The sequence below is a fragment of the Macaca nemestrina genome, chromosome 11 (assembly GCF_043159975.1).
Source record: "Macaca nemestrina isolate mMacNem1 chromosome 11, mMacNem.hap1, whole genome shotgun sequence".
NCBI lineage: Eukaryota > Metazoa > Chordata > Mammalia > Primates > Cercopithecidae > Macaca > Macaca nemestrina.
In genome coordinates, this window is record NC_092135.1 from 104,939,741 (window position 1) to 104,952,854 (window position 13,114).

The 13,114-nt window shown below is 41.2% G+C and overlaps 1 long non-coding RNA gene across 1 annotated transcript; it reads left to right on the forward strand.

The window, feature by feature from the left end:
• Positions 1-1,952: 1,952 nt before the first annotated feature.
• On the forward strand, positions 1,953-10,586 carry LOC105468016 (uncharacterized). Its single transcript, XR_979234.3, has 2 exons — positions 1,953-3,854; positions 9,976-10,586. It is a non-coding gene; the product is annotated as an uncharacterized lncRNA (long non-coding RNA).
• Positions 10,587-13,114: the final 2,528 nt, after the last annotated feature.

Sequence of the window (13,114 nt, forward strand, 5' to 3'; positions counted from 1 at the left end):
AATCCCAGCACTTTGGGAGGCCGAGGCAGGTGGATCACGAGGTCAGGAGTTCTAGACCAGCCTGGCCAATATGGTGAAACCCCGTCTCTACTAAAAATACAAAAATTAGCTGGGTGTAGTAGTGCATGCCTGCAATCCCAGCTACTCAGGAGGCTGAGGCAGGAGAATCACTTGAACCTGGGAGGCGGAGGTTGCAGTGAGCCAAGATCGTGCCACTGCACTCCAGCCTGGGTGATAAGGCGAGACTCCATCTCAGAAGAAAAAAAAATTAAAGCATTATCATTTGCTGACAGGCACTAATGACTCTGGTGGTGACAGGTTAGCTTAGTTCACACATTTCATAGATGATTAAAGTTAATGAGTGAAGTGTAAGCAGGACTCTACTGAATGAATGTGCTAATTGTTTTCCTTGCTGCAAATGTTAGTGTTGCTTTTAACCACAATATACAGAAGATTAGGAGGCAATTCATTATACGTTATTTAATGAGTTATATTTATACTATATAATGGCATTGTTAAATTCACACAGTACCCTGCTTAATATTCAAAGCACTTTACTAGAGCACACTATTTTAAGCTCAAAGCTGTCCTTTGTCATGGGGAGGCAGGAACAGTATGCCTATTTTAGCGTGGTGGTTATGAACTCAGTCTCTGAATTCATGCTGCCTGGATTTAAGTCCTGGCTCCTACTTACCAGCTGTGTGACCTAAGAAATGTTACCGACCTTTCTGTGCCTCAGTTGTCTCACTCATAAAGCAAGGTGAGTGGTAGTATCTACATCATGGGGTGTTATAGAATTTGGTGAGTTAATGCTTGTAAAGGGTTTGATGCAGTGCGGGGCATGCTGCGAGTCTCCGAAGTATGTTACATGATTCTCAATTACACTCCTTCCCTCATGATCCATTCTCCACGCAGCACTCAAAGTGAACTTTCAAAACAGAGAATCCCTTCATGTCACCTGGCTGCTTAAAATACTCTGGGGACTGCCCATGGCAAGGGATTGAAGTCCAAACCGTTCACCATGGCCAGGCCTGTCCTCTAGACTGTGCCTAGCTCTGCACACTCATCTTTTCTCCTCACCCGTGCCTGGCTCCTGTGCTCTAAGCACGCCACTCTCCTTTTTGTTTTTCAAACACACCAAACTCCTTTCTGCTTCAAGGACATTGCCTGGACCTCCCTTCCCCCAGATCCTCTGGCACCTCTGATTCACATGCCAACTCAAGGCAGATTCAGGAACGAAGGCTGCCTTCCCTGACTACCCCATCCCAGTTGCACCTGGCTGTTGCCACTGCCCTGTTGAATGAATAAGTGAATGAAATTTTGTGAACCTTCAGGCTCATGGCACACTCTCATCACTAGTCCTTGCTTTATTCTATTTTCTTTATAGCTCTTATCCCTTAAACAACGTGTAAATATACACACAGGATATTTATTTATCTGAATAAATCTGCAGTGGTGCATAAGTCCCTTAGAACTCAGAATCTCCTTGGCTGATACTGCCATTCTTTCCATATGCTCTCTTGGCTGGTGGTTCTCCAAGTTCAGTGTGTGCTGGGCCTATCTCCAGAGTTTCTGATTTGGTAGGCCAGGGCAGATCTCCTTGGGAAAGTGACATTCAAGGATGAGACCTAAAGGATGAGAAGAAGTCCAATCGCATGGGAGCTGGAGGATGAGAGTTCTAGGCAGTAGGAACAGCAAGTGCCAATAAGCTGAGCTGAGGAAAGAGCTATAGGAGTGTTTGAGTAACAGAAGGAAGGTGAGTATGGCTAAAGCTTGGAGGGAGAATGGGAAAGAATTCCAGGCTGACCTTGAACAGGAGGCAGGGGTCTGATCAGACAGTGCTTATTGGCCCTGTGGGGAGGGTAGTTTGTGTTCGGAGAAAACTTTGCACAGGGGAGAAACATAATCAAGTTCACATTGTTTTAAAGGATCACTCAGGATGCTGTGTGGACAGAGCCTTGTAAAGGGGCAAAAGTTCAGTAATGAGATTCAATCTACTCCTTCCTCTGAAGCAAACCTCTTGTCTACACTGACTTCCCACAGAGCCTACTGTATTTTTTAGGCTCTAGAGCTTCTATAGAACTCCTTTAAAGTAGGTGGTTGCCATTGTAGCAAACAAATGAATATAGCGTCTGCCTCAATTCCCAACTTGGAGGAAAAGCTTCAAGCTCACAGTCCCTGTCTAAGGAGCAGCCCATGCCTCTTTCTGTGTAGGGGAACTCTGTACTCTGCCTCACCTATCCTGTTGCTCTGGCCCAGCTGTTGGACCAGGAGAGACACCAGGGTGGCCAGAATGCAGCCTGCAGTTAGCAAGGTGGCCCGGCACAGGGCTCTGCCTAGCAAGGTTAATGATAGTGAACAAACCACTCCCATCAGACACTGTCTTTTGCAGCAGCAGCAGCAGCAGCAGATGGTAGCAGGACTCGCTTATGCGCAGGGAAATATCATGAGGCTGCAGGAGCCACAAGAGTGAGGTTATGAATTAGAGTCAGAAGTGAGCAGAACTTACTGGCAAACCTAAAAGCCAGTGGAAAAATACCCAGAGCAAAATGGGTTGCTTGGTGATGGCAGAAGAGGCAGAGGCCAAGGCAAAGCAGCACTGGGGTCCCCAACCTGGTAGAGTCCATTAACTTCTGCTGCTGGGAAGTAGAATGAATGGAAGCAAAGAGGGCCAGGTTTCCAGAGGAGTGCAGAGTCCTCAAGGTAATCTGTTTCAGGCCTGCCTTTTCTGGGCTTCTCTGCCTTCTATACATTTCCTGTAATACCGTCCTACCCACACTCATTACACACAGTGCCCCGAGCCCCTTGCTAAAATGAACACTGATACCCACACCCCATTTAGGAATGGAAATTCCTCCTTGCTTACTGGAATTCCTTTACAGCCCTCAGATGTACAACTTGTTATAATTTAACACTGTTCTATCATTGTTTAGGCCAGAATAATGTCTTCATTTTTATTTGAAACTTTAGTATAAATTTGCCTTCACAGAAAGAAATGAACACCTGTTGTACCAAAATATGAGAAAACAGCCATCTGACTGTAAATTACTATAGAACAGGAAAATCTCCCCTAAAATATAATTTTTAATTCATTGAGCTTATGATTTATACATTTTTTGGTATGTAAAATTCTAAAAATTAAATATAAAATATGGTAACATTTTCTCAGAGGTGCAAAAGAGATGCATCACTTGCCTGTTTAAAACCACTTATTAGGCTGGGTACAGTGGCTCATGCCTGTAATCCCAACACTTCAGGAGACCAAGGCGGGAGGATCACATGAAACTAGGAGTTTGAGACCAGCCTAAGCAACAAAAAGGACCCTATCGCTACAAAAACATACAAAAAATTTTTTTAAAAACTCATTTATTAGTAATTCATAACATTTAGGGAATAATCTCAGATCCTTAGAAGGAAATTGGAGGCCCATCTCTTCAGCCTTCTCCACCAGCCAATTTTTCTTCTTTGTTTTCCAAAATGCAGAGGTCCTGCTCCATCTGTATGGAACCACCTATAACATACTAACCAGGTGTGTTCTCTCATGCCTTGTACTGTTATAGCATGTCTGGTCTGGAAGTCTCTGTCCAACTTCAGTCCTGACTAGTTTGAGTGATTCCCCTCCTTGATCACACTTGGAACTGACTTCTTTCATTACATTGTGATGCGTTCCACCGGATGCTTCTGTTTACTTGTGCATTCAGAGCTAGGATCTCAGCCTCCAGAAGACAGGGACTGTGCCTTTATCTTTCTCCGGAAACTAGCTTTGTGCCAGGGCATATATAGTGTGGGGCCCAAAATAAAGGTTTATGGAATGAAGGAATGAAGCTACAAAGTCTCATGCCACGGTCTCAGAGGTATGGCCTGGGGTTGCCTCAGGAAGACAGATTCAGTACTCTCAATATCTTTATTACAGAATATGTACAAAATCCTTCTTCACACATGATTCCCAAATAATGTTGTGCATGAGTGGCATGCTTCATGAAGTTTCAGGGTTTTAAGTACATCTCCCTTCCCCCAGGTCCCACCCGGAAAGGTCAAGTGTGTTGTACAAACCCCTCCTCTGTATGTGGCTTCGATGAGGAGATCAAACGCCTCACCTGTCCCAGGAGCAGAATGTTTTCTGGGTCTCATTGGAGCCTGGCTTCGATTATTTTTTAATCATTGGTTTCAGCCTGTGGGAACTAAACCTTACATGCCACCTCCTCAGAGGTGTTTTGTCTCTCTGGACAACCTGTTCATTCCTTTGTAGCAGCGGTCCCCAACTTTCTTGGCACCAGGGACCATTTCGTGGAAGACAATTTTTCCAGGGATGAGGGAGCAGGGGGGTTGGTTTTGGCATGAAACTGTTCCACCTTAGATCATCCGGCATTAGATTCTCATATGGAGCGTGCAACCTAGATCCCTCACATATGCAGTTCACAGTAGGGTTCGTGCTCCTATGAGAATCTAATGCTGCTACTGACCTGGTAGGAGGTGGAGCTCAGGTGCTAATGCTTGCCCCTGCTGCTCACCTCCTGCTGTGTGGCCCAGTTTCCAACAGGCCACAGACTGGTACCAGGCCGCAGCCTGGGGGTTAGGGACCCCTGCTTTGTAGCACTCAGTACAATTTTACTGATATATTTATTTCTTTACTGTCTCTCTCAGAGTTGAGTATGAGCTCTGCAAGGGTGGGGACGGTGCCTATTCTATCTGTTGTGTGAAGCACACAACACAGTGTGGTGCTCCAAAGGTACCTGATGAGCATCTGCTGGGTTGTGTTTGGGTTGAAATACCCTCCAAGTTTCATACTACTAACTGGCATGCCCAACTTTGAAAAATATCACATAATTTCTCTCTCTCTCAAAAAAAAAAACCAAAAAACCTGAAAAGTGTGAATTGCTATTGCTGTTTTACCAGTAAGGTAATAGCCCAAAGAGAGATTGACTTGATGAAAATCCCAGTCACTGAGAGAAATAAGACTTAGACCCAGATTTTCTGAGAGAAAACCAGTTTTTTTACTTCTACAATTATCTTTAGAGAAAATTTCAGGAGTGCTAAACTATGGAATGCTATTCCAAAAGGTCACCCGGTGGAAATTCTATTGTCCCTCTGCCCAGTGCATTCTAGGGAAGAGAAAGAAAATCAACAGGATGATAATGAAATGATGGTAGAAATGATCCAGACTATTGAACATGCTACTCGGCTTTTCCTTAAAGTTGTTGTAGTAACTTATTATAAAACAATAAGACACAAATCTTTAATTCACACCAAAAAATAAACTCCCTGTAGTCTCATATGTGTGCCATCACATCTTTAGGAAGCTTTTTATTCGTTGAATTGATAAGCATCAACACTGAGGTCTTATCAGTCCAACAAGACTGAAGATAATTCAAATGCGAAATTCAATCCGGTCAAGAATTTGTTATTGGGCAGGAGCCAATAAAAATGAGGCTCTGAGTTCATTATTCTAGTTTTTAGAATGCCCTGTCAGAATAAACACTAGAAAATATTTTATTTTCAAAACATAATGTTTTATACATATTAGTGTAAAGCACTATGACTCAGAAATTCTAGTTACCATATCTCAACATTATGGCAAAAATTGCTATAAGAACACATGGAGATAGTACAAGCTTCTATGAATTATGATGAGCAAATGGCATTGATTCATGTCTCTGTGAATTAAAAGCTTGGGAAATGTCTATAGAACTTCCCCTTTGATGTATTGTCTGCTAATCTTTATAAACAATTTCCTGTGTATTCTCATGATAAATTTAGACGTTTTAATACAATGTTTCTTAAATGATTTTGATTACAATTCACTGTGAAAACGACATTGGAACCCAACGTTCACATACATATGTATATATAACTGGAACTGTGTCTTACGATGATACCTTTGCTGTGTACCATGTATCCTGGTATTTTTTATTTTATTCTTTTCTATTTCACTAGTTAAAACAAATTCTGGTCATTACCCGGTAAGTTGACTTCATGTCCCATTCATGGATTGTGTGCATAAGCTTAAAAACTCTCCTAGAGGATGTTCTGGGCATATATTGCTTTGCAGTGAACAACTGCTACTTTGTGGCTGAAAACAAAAACAGTTTTTATTACATTTCAACATTTTATTGGTCAGGAATTTGGGCAGTGTTTGGCTGCGTAATTTTTATGTTCCATATGGCATTAATGGGTTCACTTGGCAGCATTTGGCTGAAGAATGACTGGTTTTAAGGGCCCCAGATGGCTTCACTCATATGTTGTTGGAGATGGCTAAAAAACTTGGCTCAAGTGGGACTGCCAATAGAAGGGCCTGCATGTGCCTACTCTGGCTTAGAGACCTCTAAGTAGTTGAATTTACATGATGGCCCAAGAATCCACCAAATAAGGTGGAAGCTCTATGATCTTTTATGACCTAGCCTTGAAAGTCCCACTGTGTCATTTCCATGGTACGCCATAGGTGAAAGCAGTCACAGAGGCCACCCAGATTTAAGGAAAGGGAATGTAGATCCTAATTCTCAGTGAAAACAATGTCAAAGATTTTTTGGACGTGTTTTCAAAACCATACAAATAGCATTGAGTCATGTTTCTCTGAATTAAGAGCTGTGGATATATCTATGGACCATCCCTTTTGATCTAAAATTTATAAACAATAACTTCTCTATTCTTATATTAAATTCAAATATTGTAATACAATGTTTTTCAAATGATTTGACTATAATCCCCAGTGAGAAATACATTTTTCATTACAATCCAGGACACACACACACAAACTACACATACATAACACTAAAAATGCTTTATGAAACAATACTTACACTGTGTACCTTGCATTCCATAGCTTCTCATGTATTCTATTATATTTGTAGATAATGGTAGCTATTACCTACTAAATGAATTTCACACTTGTTAATGAATTGTGACCCTAAGTTTTAAAAACACTGTTTTAGTGGATGATCCCTTTTTTCAATTTAGACCCAAATTTGCCTTTTCGAGACCCTTAGCTCTTAGAGATCAAGAAAGTAGTTTTATTATTCTTTGTTTCTGATGCCATTGTAGATGTTCAGTAAATGTTTCTTGAGTCTTGAATTGAGAGAAAGAAAAAAATAAAGAATTGAAATTTCACTCTGTCTACAATTTTACATTTGTCTTCTATTCTCTTTGACCTCAGTGTTACAGTTCAGTGAAACTTGTGCAGAAGTTATACATCATGATATATAACAAGACCAGTGGTGGCTGAAGACCTGTTGTTCAGTCGAATTTCTTTCTTTCCTTCCAGCCTTCCTTCTCTCCAACATGCAGGAGGAAAGACAGAAATGTAAACAGAAAACACTAATACAAGTTCATGACTGAGATGGTTAACAGTCTGTCCAAAGTGTGCAGAGTAGAGAGTTATTACTTCTGCCTGTAGTAGAATTGGTGAGGCCACGCAAAGCAAAAGGCATTTAAGAGGATGAAGAGGACTTTGTTAGATAGATGAGAAGATTAAATGTTTTCCTAGTGGAGGCACATGATGAACAAAGACTGAGAGGTGAGATGTGTCTGCAGGGTGTCCTGAGAGTCTGTGACATTCCTGTGAGTGTAGAGGACGAAGGGAGAAGGGAGGAAGGGAAGGATGGGGAGAGAAAACTGAGGAGGTGAGTTGGGGCCATGTCAAGAAGAGCCTTATGACATATTAAGTCATTTAGTTCAGGGTGCCCTCTGATACCCGTCAGTGGCTTGTTAGGAACTGGGCGGCACAGCAGGAGGTGAGCAGGGAGGCGGGGGCAAGTGAGAGAAGCTTCATCTGTATTTACAGCCACTCCCCATCACTTGCATTACTGCCTAAGCTTTGCCTCCTGTCAGATCAGTGGCATCATTAGATTCTCACAGGAACACAAATCCTACTGTGAACTACGCATGCGAGGGATCTAAGCTGTGTGCTCCTTATGAGAATCTAATGCCTGATAATTTGTCACTGTCTCCCATCAGCCCCAGATGGAATTGCCTAGTTGTAGGAAAACAAGCTCAGGGCTCCCACCGAGTCTACATTATGGTGAGTTGTATAATTATTTCATTATATATTACAATGTAATGATAATAGGAATAAAGTGCACAATAGACGTAATGCATTTGAATCATCCCGAAACCACTCCCTGACCCAGTCCATGGAAAAACTATCTTCCACGAGACTAGTCCCTGGTGCCAAAAGAGTTGGGGACAGCTGTTTTAGACTTTGTCCTGAAAGCAACGTGGAGTGTTTCATCATATGACACCGTTCTTAAGAAATTATAGGCAAAGGTCAGCACATAGAGATATGAACCAACACAACCCCGCCAAAGGCCCTCCCAAGGTAAGAATACGTCTGTTTATTTCCAGCAGAGGAAATTAACAGCACCAGACTGTCTTCATTATTAACACGAACAAATGGTGGCTTTGGTCTGTGATCTATAGCTGTAAGATAAGCTGCTATGCTGTATCCCAGGAATACACTGGAACCTGGTTTAGGGACTCAAGGTGGGGACTCAGGACAGCTGAATTGCTTTTGGCCACTCTTAGATTCGTAATCTTTGGTATGACATGAGACTTCAGAAAACCGGGCCTTAGTTTTCTCCACTGCAAATTATGAAGTTAGATTATATCAATGATTTATATCAGCAGTTGCACTTTTTTTTTCTTATAAAGAGCCAGATCATAAATACATAGGGTTTGTGGGCCATATGGTCTCTGTAACAACTACTCAGCTCTGCCATTGTAGCTTGAAAGCAGCCATAGACAATATAAAAATGAATGGGCGTGGCTGGGTTCCAAAAAAGCTTTATTTACACGTGCTGAAATTTGAATTTAGTACAATTTTCATGTATCATGAAGTAATGTTCTCATTATGTTTTTTAACCATTCAAAATGTGTAAAATACCTTCGTAGTTTGCAGGTTGTAAATACCAGTGGTGGGCTGGATTTTGGCCTATGGGCTATTATTAGCCAATCCCTGTTCTCTATGGTTACATCAAAGTATAAGGTTTCTATATATGCCCTATTTCCTTATAGGGAACATATAATGCTTTTTAAAAGTTCAACAATAGTGTATTTTCTAATGTTTGTACATTTAATAATTTACTTTTAAACATAGCCAACCTGTATGGATAAGACTTATGTTGGTTATAAGGGTGCTTACTTTTTGGTAACAAAGATTTGTGGAAAAACTATAGGACCAAATAAATTGGCTTCCCTGATATTCCCACCATGACTACAGATACTTTAAAGAATTACTTTATCAGTTCTTACATTGTCACTTAGAGGGATAAGAAGTTACAGTATTAATATTTTTAAAACATTTTTTTAAGTGAGAAAGATCTGAACAGATGTTTTTACACCCATGTTCTGACAGCATTATTCACAACAGCCAAAAGGTGGAAATAACCCAATGCCCATCAGGTGAATGGGTAAACAAAATATGCTATATACATACAATGAAATATTATGCAGCTTGAAAAAGTAATGAAACTATGATTTGTGTTACAACATGGATGAACCTTGGAGACATTATCCAAGTGAAATAAGACCGGTACAAAGAGACAAATATTGCATGAATCCACTTAAATGAGAAACCAGAGTAGTCAAACTCATAGAGACAGAAAGTAGAATGGTGGTTGCCGCAGACTGGGAGAGGGAAAAATGGGGAACAGATGAATGGGCACGGTTTCAGTTTGGGAAAATGTAAAAGTTCTGAAGATGGATGGTGGTGATGGTTGTATAGCAATGTAAATGTACTTAATGAACTTAAAAACGGTAAAATTTATGTTATGTCTATTTTACCACAACAATTAAAAAAGGGAAATAATAGAACAATGAAATAGTTAACCTAGCATCACACAAGACGGAAAGAAGATTGGAGTCAGCTGTGGGACTAGGACCTGGGATAGTAGTGCTGGGCTCTTTGACCACAAGATGACTGCGACAACTTTAATGTCTGTCTTTTGAGCTCTCTGTAATGGACACTTTGCAATATTATTTCAGAGAATCTCAACTGACATTTTACAGAGGAGGACACAGAGGTTCATTTGCCAAGGAACCAACAGGCAAGGTTGAGAAGCAAACCCATGACTGTGCTTCCAAAGCCTTTGTGTTGACCACCACAGAACACCACTTCCCCGAAATTCTGAAGCCACCTATCTTGGAGTATGGAAGCCTCTGACACTGAATGCAGGTTTTTCAGTGTAAATCATGGAACATTGCTACCCCTGAAGGCGAGAGGCTCCCGTAACTGCGCTGCCTGAGTCTGGGCCCGCGGCACAGGACCTGGTGCTGTTGGTTTACAATAAAGCAGGAAGGTGGTGCCTCGTGCTGGCAGATGATGCTGCGGGCCAGGTTGGTTTGTGTCTTCACTGTCAGGAACATGGCTAATACAGCCTTTTAGCTCACAGATTCCCACCTCAAATGTTTACATGACACCACTAAATAAAAAATATGTGCATGCTCTGCCTCCCCCACTTGACTGTAAGGTAAGGGCAGGAGCTGGGCCTCTTTAATATTTATACCCTCCATAAGATCACCCTGTGCTAGGGTTTGCATCAAGTAGGCACTCAGCAAATATTTGTTGAATGAATGCATAAATGAATGTTAAATCATCTGCCTCCAGATTTTCCTTTTGTTTCCAATTTTCCCCTCCAACTGACATATGCAAGTGCCTCCCGTGTCCCTTTCACAGATATTACAGATGCCCTCGACTATTTTTTTGTGTTCTTCTGGCCTGCTTTTTCTCATTGCTGCTGCAACAGACTGAGGCCTAAAAATAGAAACCTCCTTGACAACTCTGCAGAGGACTTACATTCCCGATTCCTAAGGTAGCAACACTGACTCTGTTGGAGCAGGATGGGAATTTCATGACCTGTCACATATTTGATTTTGCCTGATTTTTTAAAGGGATAAGAGTTTTCCCCACATCATGGTTGATGCAACTTGCAATCACCCTTGGAAGTTAGGGTTTGGGACAAATAGAGGAATGTCATCAAACAGGAATGTTACTGCTTGTCTTAAGGATGCTTCAAAATTCTTGAAAAGGAGGCAGAATTTCTTTTCCTTTCTTTTTTTTTTTTTCCTTCACTTCTTCCCTCCCTCTCTCCCTCCTTTCTTATTTCATTTCTTTCCCTCTCTGGATATCTCTGGTTTATGGCAGGGCCCATGACTCATATGTGTTTTCAAGCCAGTGCATATTATGAAGACACAAGACAAGAATGTGTATAAACACATACTCTGCCATAATGCTGATTTCTTTGGATTAAACTGGGGGAAAAAAACAGCAACAGACACTGCCTCAGTCTAGAATTATCTGTAATCCATATACATCAGCACATGGTTTCCAGTATTGTGTTATGGGGAATTAGAGAGGAGACCTGGCTCCTTCTCTCAGGGATACCACAGTATGCGAAGAAGATAGGACAGAGATAGAGTTAATAATACAAGTTAGCATCTAAGTGATAAGTGGGTACTAATAAAATCTAAATAGTTACTCTTAATAAAAATCATTTCCATTTATGCAGTGCTTGCTCAATTCTAGACACCATGCTAAGAACTTTATATCCTTAGCTCTTTTGAATTCTAACCACAACCCACAGCCTCAGTACACAGGTGTTGGGAGGCGGTAAAGTGCAGTGGTGGGTGCCAGGCTATGGAATCACACTGCAAGGTCCTGGTCCCTGGTGTCTCTTGGCATTCCCTACTGTAGAGAGAGAATATTCCTTCCTAGACATTGAGTCATTGTGCCAGCGTCTGCTACCAGCCAGGTGACTCTTTGAGCGCAGATGCCCCTCTCTCTGTTTCCATTTCCTTGTCTATAAAATAAGGATAATAACCGTGGAACTTACCTTATAGGGTTTATATTAAATGAGATAATGTAAGTATAGTGCTTAAAACAGTGCCTGACATAGAGTCAATGACCTATAAATATTAGATTTTATGACCCTGAGGCTCAGAGAAGTTAAATAACTTGCCAGTGTTCACTCAATAAATTTATATCAGAACGAGAATTCACACTCAAACCCGACTGATCCCAAGGCCCTCTGATCTTAACAACTTCACCGTAATGGTTGTTCAGAGAGCAGTAAATCATTATGGATTAGTGTAAAAAGGGGTAGATTTACAGAGAATGTGAGAGAGTTTGAAGGATGGAGTAGAATTTATTGAAAAAGAAATGGTGACTCTAGGCTTCAATGTAGAAAGATCTAGAGTTAACAAAGTGCCTCTCCCCACTTCCTTTGCCTAACGACTACCTCTGGGTTTCCTTTTTTTCCAACGAAGAAGACACAGCAGTTAAAATGCCCATCACTGGGGATGGGCAAAAATGCTTCCTGCCCTTCCCTAAATCTCCTAGAGTGGTGCTCTGGATTGTGGTTTCTTTTGTTTTATTTTAGGTTTTACTTGCTAATGCACACGTGAATTTTTAAAAATCTAATATTTCAGCACTTAATTATGTAACTCATTTATTTAAGTCAGAAACAATGTTTGTAAATGTGGTAGGAAGGATGTACCAGCTCTTCTCTCTGAGAGAACTAGGATCCTCTCAAAGTTAAGGAAATAGGGAAACTGTATGTATATATGTATGTATTGTTTTTCCATCTCCATCTAGGAACACAACAGAAGTTGGGGAAGCAAACACTCTTGGCATTAGAAGCTACAGGAGACTGGCTAGCACTAATTCAATCTCTGTAGTTCACAAAGATTTGCAGATTATGCTTTACATTTTCTAACCTTAGCATTGGCCACAGTAAGGGTCTCTCCTTCCTTTTCCACATTGACGCTTGTAATATGCTTTGGCTGCATCCCCACTGAATCTCCTCTCAAATTACTCCCATAATTTCCACGTGTTGTGGGAGGGACCCAGATAATTGAATCATGGGGGCAGTTTCCCCCATACTGTTCTCATGGTGGTGAATAAGTCTCATGAGATCTGATGGTTTTATAAAGGGTTTCCCTTTTTGCTTGGCTCTCATTCTCTGTAGCCCGCCACCATGTAAGACGTGCCTTTTGCCTTCCACCATGATTGTGGGGCCTCCCCAGCCACAAGGAACTGTGAGTCCATTAAAATTATTTTTCTTTATAAATTACTCGGTCTCAGGTATGTCTTTATCAGCAGTGTGAAAACAGACTAATACACCTT